This window comes from Cibotium barometz, chromosome 29 (genome assembly GCF_041138505.1).
Source record: "Cibotium barometz isolate CiBa-2024 chromosome 29, ASM4113850v1, whole genome shotgun sequence".
NCBI lineage: Eukaryota > Viridiplantae > Streptophyta > Polypodiopsida > Cyatheales > Cibotiaceae > Cibotium > Cibotium barometz.
The window spans coordinates 7929179-7941557 of record NC_141074.1 but is presented as its reverse complement, the minus strand read 5'-3'; positions in this window follow the sequence as shown (position 1 = coordinate 7941557).

Here is a 12379-nt window from a genome sequence, read left to right as displayed (position 1 = left end):
CCAAAGTCTTTGTTCAGTTTCAACACAAATCTAATTGTGGGAGAATTGAGATAAGTATAATCATTTGCTTTATTTACATACATCAAATAATATCAATTTTACTTATTTACATTGTTTGCATGAGCACTATGGCAAATTTTCCTATTTTACCTTCAATTCAAGAGCAACTCCAATCTCTACAACAACAAATTGTAGAAGAGAGAGAGATGCGAATTGAATTGGAGCGATATCACGAGTAAAAGGCATAAGCGTGACTCTTTGCCATCTTATGATGACGAAGATGACATCATCGAAAGAGCTATCAATGTTACACTTCAAGCACAAAATTCACGGAAAGATTCTAAAATCAGTCGCCGTAAAGCTTTTTCATTTCAAAATTATGATGGCAAGAAAGATGCTCGAGTCCTTTTGGCATGGCTTAGTCAATTGGATGACTACTTTTCGGGGAAGAAATTTTCCGAGAAGGACAAGATCAAATGTGCGGCTAATCACATGGTGGATATAGCGCAGCTTTATGGTGGAGCGTCATCAAGCAAGGACGTGACAAACCGGATTCATGGAAAAGGTTTCAAAGGCTAGTGAAAAAGCATTTCTTACCTTCATAATTTAAATCTAAATTTAGGCATCAATGGGATACATTGCATCAACTTGAAAAAGAAAGCATGTCTCAGTATGTGGAGAAGTTTTGGAATACATTACTACAGGTACAGGTTGTGGAGAAAGTCAATGAGAAGGACCAAAAGAGGAAATTCATTTCGGGCCTTAAGTCTACAATTAGGGCCGATGTGAATATGTTTAGACCTCATTCACTTTCTATAGCTATATCTTTGGCAACAAATTTCGAATGCAAAAATGGTTTTCCTAGAGAGGCCAAGTCATTTTGAGAGTAACCACTCTAAACCTTTTTCTAAACCTTTTCATGCTTCAAGAAATTTTCATAAGCCAGGGTTTGACAAAGGCAAGGAGATGGTCAAAGGCGAATCAAATTCAAAGAAAGTCAACGGTGGCAAGCCCAAAGGTCCTCCAATCAAATGTTTTGGATGTCATAAAGAAGGACATATAGCACCAAATTGCCCAGAACATGCAAAGAATTCGACACCTGCGAGACGACGACAGGAGTCAATATGCTTGAAGGGGATGACAACGAAGAAGAATCGCTCAAGCAAGAGGGTAACTCTGACCTTGACTATTCAGAAGCAGAAGGTAAGCCTCAAGCTCATTCGCTACTCAAAATAAAAGGAAAAATTAATGAGCATGAAGTTATTGTTTTGCATGATGATGGTAGCACTCATGACTTTATTTCTGAAAAGGCAATTAGAGCTTTAAACATTCAACCTTCACCTACACATTATAGAGTTAAAGCTGCATTTACTGGAACCAAGTATAATTGTATGCAAGAGGTGAAAGGTTTAACTTTAAGCATCAATTCCTTTCCTTAACAGAAAAAAAGGATTTCTTAGTTGCACCGTTATTACAAGGCATAGATGTAATATTGGGTATGCCTTGGAGACATATGTACAACCCTATTATAGATTATGATACACAGCATTTGTGTAAGGAAGGACAATGAAAATATTTTCCTCCAATGTCTAGTAAAAGGAGAGACGAGCCCTTTATTGAGTCATACTCAAGCAAAGCGAGCTCTTAGGAAAAGGGAGAAGACTTATTTGGTTTGGGTTAACCAGCTTAGCGTTGAGTTTAACACATCTAAAAGTCAAAAACTTGATCCTTATATCTCCAAATTCAGGGATTGTTTTATGGAAGATTTACCTCCAAGATTACCTAAGTCTAGGCCTGAAGACCATAGTATTGACTTATTGCCAGGTAACTCTCCACCTTGTAAAGCTCCTTATAGAGTCAACAATTTAGAGCAAAAAGAAATCCAAAAACAAATTGAGGATTTGTTAGAAAGAGGCCAATGGGAAGGGGGGGGAGTGCACATTCTATCCACTAGCTTAGCTATAAAATATAGGGTAGTTATTACATTTCTTAGTCTTGTCCCCCTATCTTCCACCTCTCTCTAGAGGTCACACCAAAGTTCAAAGAAAGGGTCAAATCTCCTTTTTGAAATGACATGGACCAAAATTTTCAAATAAAAAAGTGCAGCTTGGCCAAAAAAGCCCTTGGTTTTTCCCTCCTCCAAAAAGGTGGTTTTACCTTAAAAAAGGCTATCTAATCATATTCTATGGTGGGAAACCCATTTTTCAAGCTCATTTTAGCTCTCTAAGCTCTTAATCTCTCTCTAATCCTCTTCCACAAGCTTCTTTAATCTTCTATTATTGCATCATCATTTTCAAAGCTACTGTACACTCCCTAATCTCATCTTGCTCACCCATACCAAACTTTAATCTTCTATTTCTTCATAACCTTCTATTTCTTTAATCATTTCTTAAGCTGTTGTGCCCTCTCTTTTCGTGTAATTTTATGGTTTTTCTCTACTATTCTCAATGTTTTCGCTTCTCAACCCCTCTCAAGCTTGAGAAGATTTTAAATTAAGTGTTTATAATGCAAATCAAGCTTTTCTTAAGAGTTGTAATGAATAATTAAGAAAAGTTTACATTTATGCTTAATTAGGATGCTTTTTACGTTTGTCTCTCTCTCTCTCTCTCTCTCTCTCTCTCTCTCTCTCTCTCTCTCTCTCTCTCTCTCTCTCTCTCTCTCTCTCTCTCTCCCCAAAAGAATGGTCATTCCTATGACCAATTCTCTATTAAAATAATGCTTCTAATTGATAAATTCTCAATTCACAAATCAAACTCTAGGCTTGTGAAGCTAGAGGTTAAGTAAATGACTTTTTACACTTTTATACTTCTAAAATTATAATAATCTTATGATTTAAATCTTATAATAATTATAATAATCCTATAATAATCTTATAATAATTTTTTTATTTTAAATTTAAAGAGAAATTTTAGATAAATTTATTTTATGATAAAAGAGAAATTTCCACGACATTTGGAATGCAATTAATTAAATGCAAAAAGAGGAATTTCCATGATATTTGAGATCCAAGAAATTAAATGAAAAAAGAGAAAATTTTAGCATAATTCAAATTCTGAGTATTTATCAAAAGTGGGATTTTGGGCATTATTGGGAAATATGGGTAGAATTGATTTTTGTAATCCCATGAATTCTTTTATTCAAAAGAAGAATATTGAATATATTTCACTTGAAAAATTTGAGAAAGAATATAAAAATAGCCGTCTAAAGAAAAAGAACCTTTTCCTAGGCCAAGTAATTGGCAGAAATTTAGAAAAAGTCCCATTGTCGGTATCAAAGTAGAAAAAGCTACTAAATGTGAATGAGATGTGATAGGATGTGAATGGTGTGATAGGATGTTGTGTGATGTAATTAAATGTGGTGTGATGTAACTAAATGTGGATGAGATGTGAAGTAAATGGATGTGAATGTGAATGATGAGATAAGAATGAGATGTGAGGTTATGTGAAAGGATGAGATGTAAAGTGAATGGATGTGGATGTGAATGAGGAGATGAGAATGAGATGTGAGGTTATGTGAAAGGATGAGATGTAAAGTAAATGGATGTGGATGTGTATGTGAAAGAATGTGATGTAAATAAATGTGGATGTGAATGATGAGATGAGAATGAGATGTGAGGTTCTGTGAAAGGATGTGATGTGATGTAAATGGATGTGGATGTGGATGTGATAAGATGTGATGTGATGTAAAATGGATGTGGATGTGGATGTGGATGTGGATGCGATAAGATGTGATGTAATGTAAATGGATGTGGATGCGAATGTGGAATGAGATGTGATGTGATGTAAAGGGGATGGGGATGTGAATGGATGTGATGTGATGTAAAGGGATGTGGGTGTGATGTGATGTAAAGGGATGAGGATGTGAATGTGAGGAGATGTGAAGTGATAGATGTGAATGTGAATAAATGGATGGATGTGAATAGTCGTGCATGTGAATGACTGGATGGATGTGGATGAATGAGATGGGATGTGTATGAATGAGATATGATGTGGACAGATGTGAATGTGATGTAATGTGGATAGAATGCATGTAATGGGATGGTGATGAGAAAGAATATGATAGAAATGAATGTGATAAATGTGAATGGATGTGATGTGATGGATGTGATGTGAATTGGGATAGATGTGAATGAATGAGATGTGATGTGATGTGAGTCAGGATAGATATGAATGGATGAGATGTGATGTGAATGGGGATGAGATTTCATGTGATGTGAGTCAGGATAGATGTGAATTGGGATAGATATGAATGAATGAGATGTGATGTGAAATGGATGTGATGTGATGTGGATCGGGGTAGATATGAATGGATGAAATGTGAATGAATGTGATGTGATGAGATGGGATATGGGTAGATAAGAATGGATGAGATGTGATGAGGATAGATGTGATGGGGTGTAATATGATGTGATTGGATGAGAATGAATGTGATGGGGTGTAATATGATGTGATTGGATGAGAATGGATGAAGGACGATGAGATATGCTTGGATGTGGATTAAGCAAAGTGAATTGATTTAGAAGAATGTGGAATAATGGGAAATGATGTGGAACGATGTGAAAAGATGAGAGTTCGTTAGAAACTATATTTACGACCTGTTTTTAAATGCCTGTTTTATGTCAAGAATGCCGAGGAAGCATTTTGACCATCTTGTGAATAAGGTCGTGGATGTTAACAATCCTAAAATGGGATTGATCATGGTGATAGACAATGATTAAGCAACATAATTAAGGTAGATTATACCACACTAAGAACTCCATAAGAGAGAGAGAGAGAGAGAGAGAGAGAGAGAGAGAGAGAGAGAGAGAGAGAGAGAGAGAGAGAGATTTCACACTCAACACTTGATCTCTTCTATTGCATATCATAATGAACCATACAATGATATAGGCCCTCTAGCCTTATCCCACTTTGCACATCATCATCCATGTGGCACTCCCTTTTTCACTCTTTTGGCCAACACTCACACACCATTCATGTGGCACTCCCTTTTCCACTCTTTTGGTCAACACTCACACACCATTCATGTGGCATTCCTATCTCACCACAATATCTTGCACCTCTAGGGTGCTTTCCCATATACACACAACACCACGATTACATTTTTTAACACCCCCTCTTAATCAAGGTGTTCCACAACTCACCCATCATCCATCACCCATATCAATGTAGTATTGCAAAAAACACAATCGCCATCTCTCAACACTCCCCCTCAATGATACATTGGAGTGTCCATCAACCAAACATGTGTGTGTGTGTCTACCATCTTAGACACCAAGTCCATTTTGAGCCGACTCACTCACAACAGAACCACTAAGTCCAATTTGAACATAGAAGTTCGGGTGGGAACCAACCCGTGCGCATGCACCTCACACGTGCATTGCTCATGCACACATCACGCGATAACCATTTCCAGCTTCTAGGTGGAGCTCGGGCAGGGCAACCCTCATACCATGGGTGATTACAAAAAAAATTCTCATTTTGAGCATGCAGGCTTGGGCACGGTTACCTTTCTCATTCATGGGTGAAAAGAAAACAACACATTTAGCGAACCCAAGTGTGTGTAATCAATTACAAAGAATATGCTTCTTAAAAAGCATGTGAACAAGGGCTTTATCAAAATAGACCCTTTGAGATTTTGAAAGGTTGTGGACCTTTCCAATGAATAAATAATAATAATAATAATAATTTTTTGCTGAGTGTGCCCTCTTTGAACCTCCACATGCTGCAGGCGGCTTCTTAGGGCGGGCAACTATACCAGGGACCCAGTGTGGTCTTCTTCTCCAATATTGTTTTCTTGTTGTACCATAGCTTCCATGGAAACCTTGAGTGTTTTCTTGCAGCATTGTCTCGCTACCTTCACAAGGCTTTGTTTCTTTTGATTTTTCCTCGGTGTGGGCAAGGGCGTAGGCAGTGTCGGGCACTATGGTGGGTGCCCACCAAAAGCCGATGGCAACGCAAAGGAGACAAGCGTATAGCCTTCTTGCCACTCTAAGCTTTCCACGTGTGGCGTATGCTGTGCCAGCTATGAGGTGTGCTGGCTAATACCCTGAGTATGGATCTTCTCCATCATTGTTCCTTCTCAGACCATCTCCTAATCACCTTCTTGTTGGATAAATGTAATCCCAACTCCTTAGTCCAATTTAATGTGTGGTGGATAGGCTAGTGGTCAGTGGTTGGTGTGTAAAGCCTACAAATGGTTGGTGCATGTTGTTCATGCAACTCATGCAACTAAAAATAGGCTAGAGGAGTCTCTAAATAAGGTACAAGTCGTGATCAAGTGATTATGTAAGTTTGGTTCATGACTAATCATAATTAGTGTCTTCTTGTGTTAATCTCAAAGCAATTTTCTACATATACGAGTTTTTTTCCTCATATTCATGATGTTTTGTACAAGCTTTGATCTACCTTGAATATGTTTTTATCAATGTTCATAGCTGAATTATCATATCCAACATTTGGTATCAGAGCATGACCCAATTAGGTTTAGTTTATTAGCAAAAAACCCTAATCTATCTCTTAATCACCATAGCCAGTTTTTCTCTGTTTGAACCACATGCTGTAGATTGCTTCCATGCTTGCATCTGCTGAGGAGATGATACTCCAATATTTTGATATAGGCTTTTAGCTTTGCCCCCACGCATGCCCTAAAATGGAAATTGTTAGATATCCGTAACGCCGCTCTACGGGCGTTACCACGAGAGGGGACGGCCTCTGGCTCACCACCCAGCCATAGAGGAAGAATGAGGATTGCCCCTCATCCCCCAGGCTATATAGTGTGTGGCCTGCCGTCCACACTAGCCTGGCTGCCCATGACTCCGCATGGGCGTCCTCTCCCACTGAACCCCGGATATGGCCATCCGGTCTGCCGTCGGTCACAGGCATTACAGCCTACGTGACATTACCCCCCCTTAAGAAGAGTTTTCGTCCTCAAAAATAAACTGGGGAAACCTTTTGGAAATTGCACTACGGCGTTCCCAGGTAGCTACCTCCTCATCCCTATCTGTCCATTTAACAAGTACCTCCTCGTACACTTTATGTCGGGTCTGTCTATCACGATACTGTAGAATCTTTTCAGGTTCATGTGGTATCTTTGGTGGCTCTATCAAGTCCACCAAAATCTCTGGAGAATCTGCGTTCTCTAACCCGTGAACTGATTTCTTCAGTTTACTGACATGGAAGACAGGATGGACTTGAGAACTCTCCGGTAACTCAAGTTTATATGCTACGTCCCCAATCTTCTTAAGGATTTTAAAAGGACCACAATATCTCGGAGAAAGTTTATCACACTTTCCCGTTTTCATGGTTTCTGACTGCGTAGGAACCTTGAGGAATACAAAGTCACCTTCTGCAAAGGTCACCTTTCTTCGTCTTTTATCCGCATAAGTTTTAGCGCAATCCTGAGTGCTACGAATGCTCTCACGTGCGGCTCTGAGCATATCATTCATATCTTCAAGGAAATCCTTAACAGATTGAATCTTCTCCTTTTCTAGGCCTACAGCCATTGGAGATCTCGGCTGGAATCCATACATTAATATGAATGGTGTAAATCCAGTTGCTGAGTGTTTGGAACTGTTATAGGCAAACTCCAGTAAGGGTAAGTACTCTTCCCAATTAGATTGCTTCTTACTAACATAAGAACACAACATATCCTCTAGAATTTGGTTAACTCTTTCAGTTTGACCATCAGACTCCGGATGATCTGCCGTACTCATACTCAGAGTAGTATCCAGCTTTTTGAAGACTTCCCTCCAAAAATGACTGTTGAACTTTCTATCTCTATCCGACACTATATCTGCGGGCAGGCCATATAGCTTGTAGAGATGTTCAATAAAGAGTTTTGCCAACTCTGGCGTTTTAACAGTTTTCTTCGTGGCAATAAACTTTGCCATTTTAGTTAACCTGTCCACTACCACCCACACCGAGTCATTCCCTCGACTCGTCTTGGGTAAACCAGTAATGAAATCCATGGAAATGCTTTCCCATTTCCCTTGAGGAATCTCTAGTGGATGGAGTAGTCCTCCAACCTTAAGACGTTCATGTTTATTGACCTGGCACTTATTGCATTTCAGCACATAAGTCTGGACGTCCTTAAACAAACTAGGCCAATAAAACTGTCTTTTTACTAGTGCATAGGTCTTCTGAATCCCGGGATGACCCGCACTTGGACTATCATTACTTTCTTTAAGAATTTGGGCCCGAAAGTCACCAATAGTTGGTACACATATCCTACCCTTATAGAGTAAGTACCCGTCGCGTCAATGGAGTAATTAGCATATTTCTCCCCCCGACGAAGTTTATCACTCCCCTTTGAAGCCGTGGCAGTCAAAGGTGATGAAGGGCCTACGTCAGAACTCTCCGGTTCCAAACTATACCCAGAAGACACGGCTAGTCTCTGCGGACTAACTCTCGCTTCCCTTCCCGTTGCACCTTCGGCCAGTCTCTCCGGACTAGCAATACGTGCCAACGAGGGAGGTGGTCGCGTCTATGAAGAAGTGCGTACGCATACAGCGCGCCAGACCTCTGTAAAAGATGGATCGTGCTCACATAAACCACGTAGGGACTCTAAGAAATCATTCTTGAATACTGTGAAACTAAGTTCATTAATTTGTGGCATGCGACTAAGTGCATCTGCCACCACGTTATACTTACCTTTCTGGTAACGTATTTGAAGGTTAAACTCCTGTAGAATCTCCGCCCACCGAGCTTTTCTACCCTTCAGTTCATTTTGACTTGAAAGCCATTTCAAACTTTCATGGTCCGTCCAAACCTCAAAAGTAGCACCATATAAATAGTGTCTCCACTTTTTCAGTGCATGAACTATCGCTAGTAACTCTCGCTCGTAAGCCGAGTAGTTACGTTGCACACGATCTAACTTTTTACTTTCAAATGCAATTGGGCGTCCCCTTTGCATAAGTACGGCCCCAATGGCCTCATTACTAGCGTCTGTTTCCAAAACAAAAGGCTCATTCGGATCAACAATTGTCAAAACAGGTGCAGCTGCTACGGTCACCTTGAGCTTGTCAAAGCTCTTCTGTTGGGCGTCCCCCCAACTAATGTTTTTTGTTTTTGACCATAACTGGTCAGTCACAACGGGACTACGATCTTCGCGTAGTCCTTCACATACTGTCGGTAGAACCCCGACATGCCAAGAAAAATCTGCAGTTCCTCGAGATTCTTCGGCGACGCTGGCCATTTAAGAATATCCTCTACTTTTTCTGGCTCCATCCGCGTACCATCGGCGGATATAATATGGCCAAGGTAGTGAATTTCTGTTTCAAAAAATTCACATTTGCTTTTCTTTGCAAATAATTTGTGCTCTTGCAACAACTTGAACACTAGACGCAAATGCTCTATGTGTTCTTTCTGTGTCTTACTGTACACAAGAATATCATCTAGGAAAACTACTACAAATTTTTCCAGATATGGATGTAAAATGCTGTCCATCAGCGTCATAAACATCGCTGGAGCATTGGTTAGCCCAAATGGCATAACCAAAAACTCAAAATGCCCGAAAAACGGGTCCTAAATGCTGTCTTCGCAACATCTTCTGCTTTTATTCTAACCTGATGATACCCAGATCTCAGGTCTATTTTTGTGAAGTATCTCGATCCATAGAGTTGATCAAACAACTCATCCATGCGTGGCATCGGGTACTTGTTCTTAATCGTTATCTGATTAAGAGCCCTATAGTCTATGCACACTCGCATAGATCCGTCTTTCTTCTTTACCAGAAGAATAGGCGATGCCCACGGACTTGAACTAGGCCGAATAAAGCCTTTGTTCAAATATTCCGTTAATTGTTTTTCCACCTCCTGTGCCTCGGAGTGGCTTAATCTATAAGCAGGTTTGCTTATAGGTTTTGATCCTGGCATAACTTCGATGCCATGGTCTACTTCTCTAGATGGTGGTAAACCATCTGGTAAATCATCAGGAAAAACATCCTGAAATTCCTCTAATAAATTCGTTAAAGTATCTACGTACTTTTTCTTTAATGTCTCATTCACCTTGGATTTTTTCTTGTTTGAATCATATGCATGCCAAACAGGGTTTTCAAACAGTGGGTCTCATCCAAGGTTATTTTGTTTTTCTTGTTTGTCTACGCAAACATCATTTATCGTTTCATCTACGGAAATAGAATTCAAAAGAGGGTAACAAGCATATACCTCTGCTATCTGGTCTCTGCGGACCGCTGTACACAGCTCCATGGAGGAAATAAGTGATGTGGCAGGGACAGTACGGTCGCCCTGCAGGGTGATGACTCTACCTCCATGCTCAAAACATAGCGTATTATGTAAGTAATTCCGAGCTAGACTAGGGCCCAAGCCATACAGCCACTCCCTGCCTAGATATACGTCTGCTCTGGCTAAGTGCATGACCTGAAAGTCAAGCGGAGCCTTGTAGTCTTGCATAGATAATGGGACCCCCAATACTACGGTATTCCATACCGTTTTGTCATATCCGTTGGCTAGGCCAACAATATACTCATGATCACTCCGGGTCTCAGTCAATCCCAACTTCTTGACTAACGAGTAGTTCAAGAAGTTGTGACTAGCTCCATCATCAATAAAAACTGTGACTCTACGGCCACCTATGGTGCCATACATGCGCACCATGTCATGCGGACCTACAGTAGGCTGCCACATCGCTGGTGTCACTGAACAAGCGTGATGCTCATCACAATGACACACTGTCACCTCTCTGAACTCTGCGGAACTGAGAGGGAGTCTCTGCACTGTATGCAACTGCCTAGAAGATTTACCATCTTTTTTGGGCTCGTTGCCACTCATGCTGGCTTTAGGCTTTGGACACTCAGCCTTCGTGTGTCCTACTTCATTGCAATTAAAGCAGCGATTTTCCTTTCGCGCTTTAATATATTGCTCTTTCTTTTCGTTTTCGGTGTCTCTTTTTTTCCTGGATGGTCGCGGTTTTTTAGACCAATGACCACCTTGTCCTTCCTGGTCCGTCCTATCCCATTGTTTGTCACTGCGGAACCCTTTTCTTTTGAGGCCTGACCTCCTCTTTTCACTACCCTTGGCCCTGCTAGAACCACCACGCGCACTACGGCGCTTGATGTCATCGAATATCTGTGCATATTGAATTGCCTCTGCTAAGTCTTTAGGCTGTAGGGGTTCTACGTACTCAAGGTAATCATCTTTGAGGCCTCTCTTAAAGCCTCGCAATGTCTAGAATGCATCGATTCCCTTTAGCTTGAGTACTATCACCCTGTAGTTTGAGATGCACTGAGTTAGGGATTTGTTCTCCATCGAGCACTTGTCCCATAACTCCCAGCTTCTCTTTGCCTCATTAACAGGCAAAAATTCTTTTCGAAACATTGTTTCAAATTCCGTCCAAGTGGCAGGGCGAGTTGTCAAACTCATCCACCACTTGTACGCTTTGCTGGTTAATGAGAGGCTAGCCTCTACGGGCTGTATACGGCTAGGCTGCTGTCGCAACGCGTGCAAATCTAACCACTTCGCTAGAAACATATTGACTGATTCCTTGTTTCTCTCCTTTTCCTCGCCACCAAAACTAGGCGGCTTTAAGTCTTTTAACAACGACGAAGCTATCGCTACGGACGGCCCCGCAGGTGCATCGGCCTGTACTCCTGCAACCACTGGCGAGGCTACGCTCACCCGTGCTGTAGGAGCTCGGCTACCACGAGGAGTCGGAGTACTAGCCGAGGCGGCTGTCAGTGCATCTAACCGTGTGGAGATGCTCTGTAGCATCGTGACTAAATCAGCCTGGACTTTACCCATAGTGTTAAATTTGGCATTAAGATATTTAAACAGTCCACTAGAGAGCTCCGTCTCTGTCAGGACATCAGCAGGGTCCAATAGGTCATAGTCATCGTCGTCATAATCCAAGAGGTCCTCCTCGTTCCCCTCGGCGACGTCAGTGTTCATGTCCTTTGGCTCATCGGCCAGAAAGGGGTCATCAGCCAATGCGGCGTTGCGGGCTCGCTGGGTCCTAAGGCAGGGTCAATAGACGAGGAGGGCGCTGGCAGATCACGAGTGATTGATAAGTGCGCTCTGGACCGAACAACAGTCGAGCGTGTACGGCCTGACAATTCGGTCGGGGTCAAACTCGTGACCGAGGACAAGAGACTGGAAAAACCTAGAGAAGTAGAAGGCGGTGGGGACACACTACGCCTAGCAGACATTTTTAATTCTTGCAAAAAATAATGCGAGAACTCGAAAATTACTAAAAAAAAACGCTAATAAAAATGAGCAATGGTGGAGAGAGAATAATAGTCACCCCCCTTTACGGTCGCCTGTCGAATTGTTGTGCGTTGCGGGCCTCTACCAGGATGCTTCCGAGATGCTCCGATCCACGAGAAAAATGCATGTAACTTATGACAAGAATTTAAATGATCGAGAGGT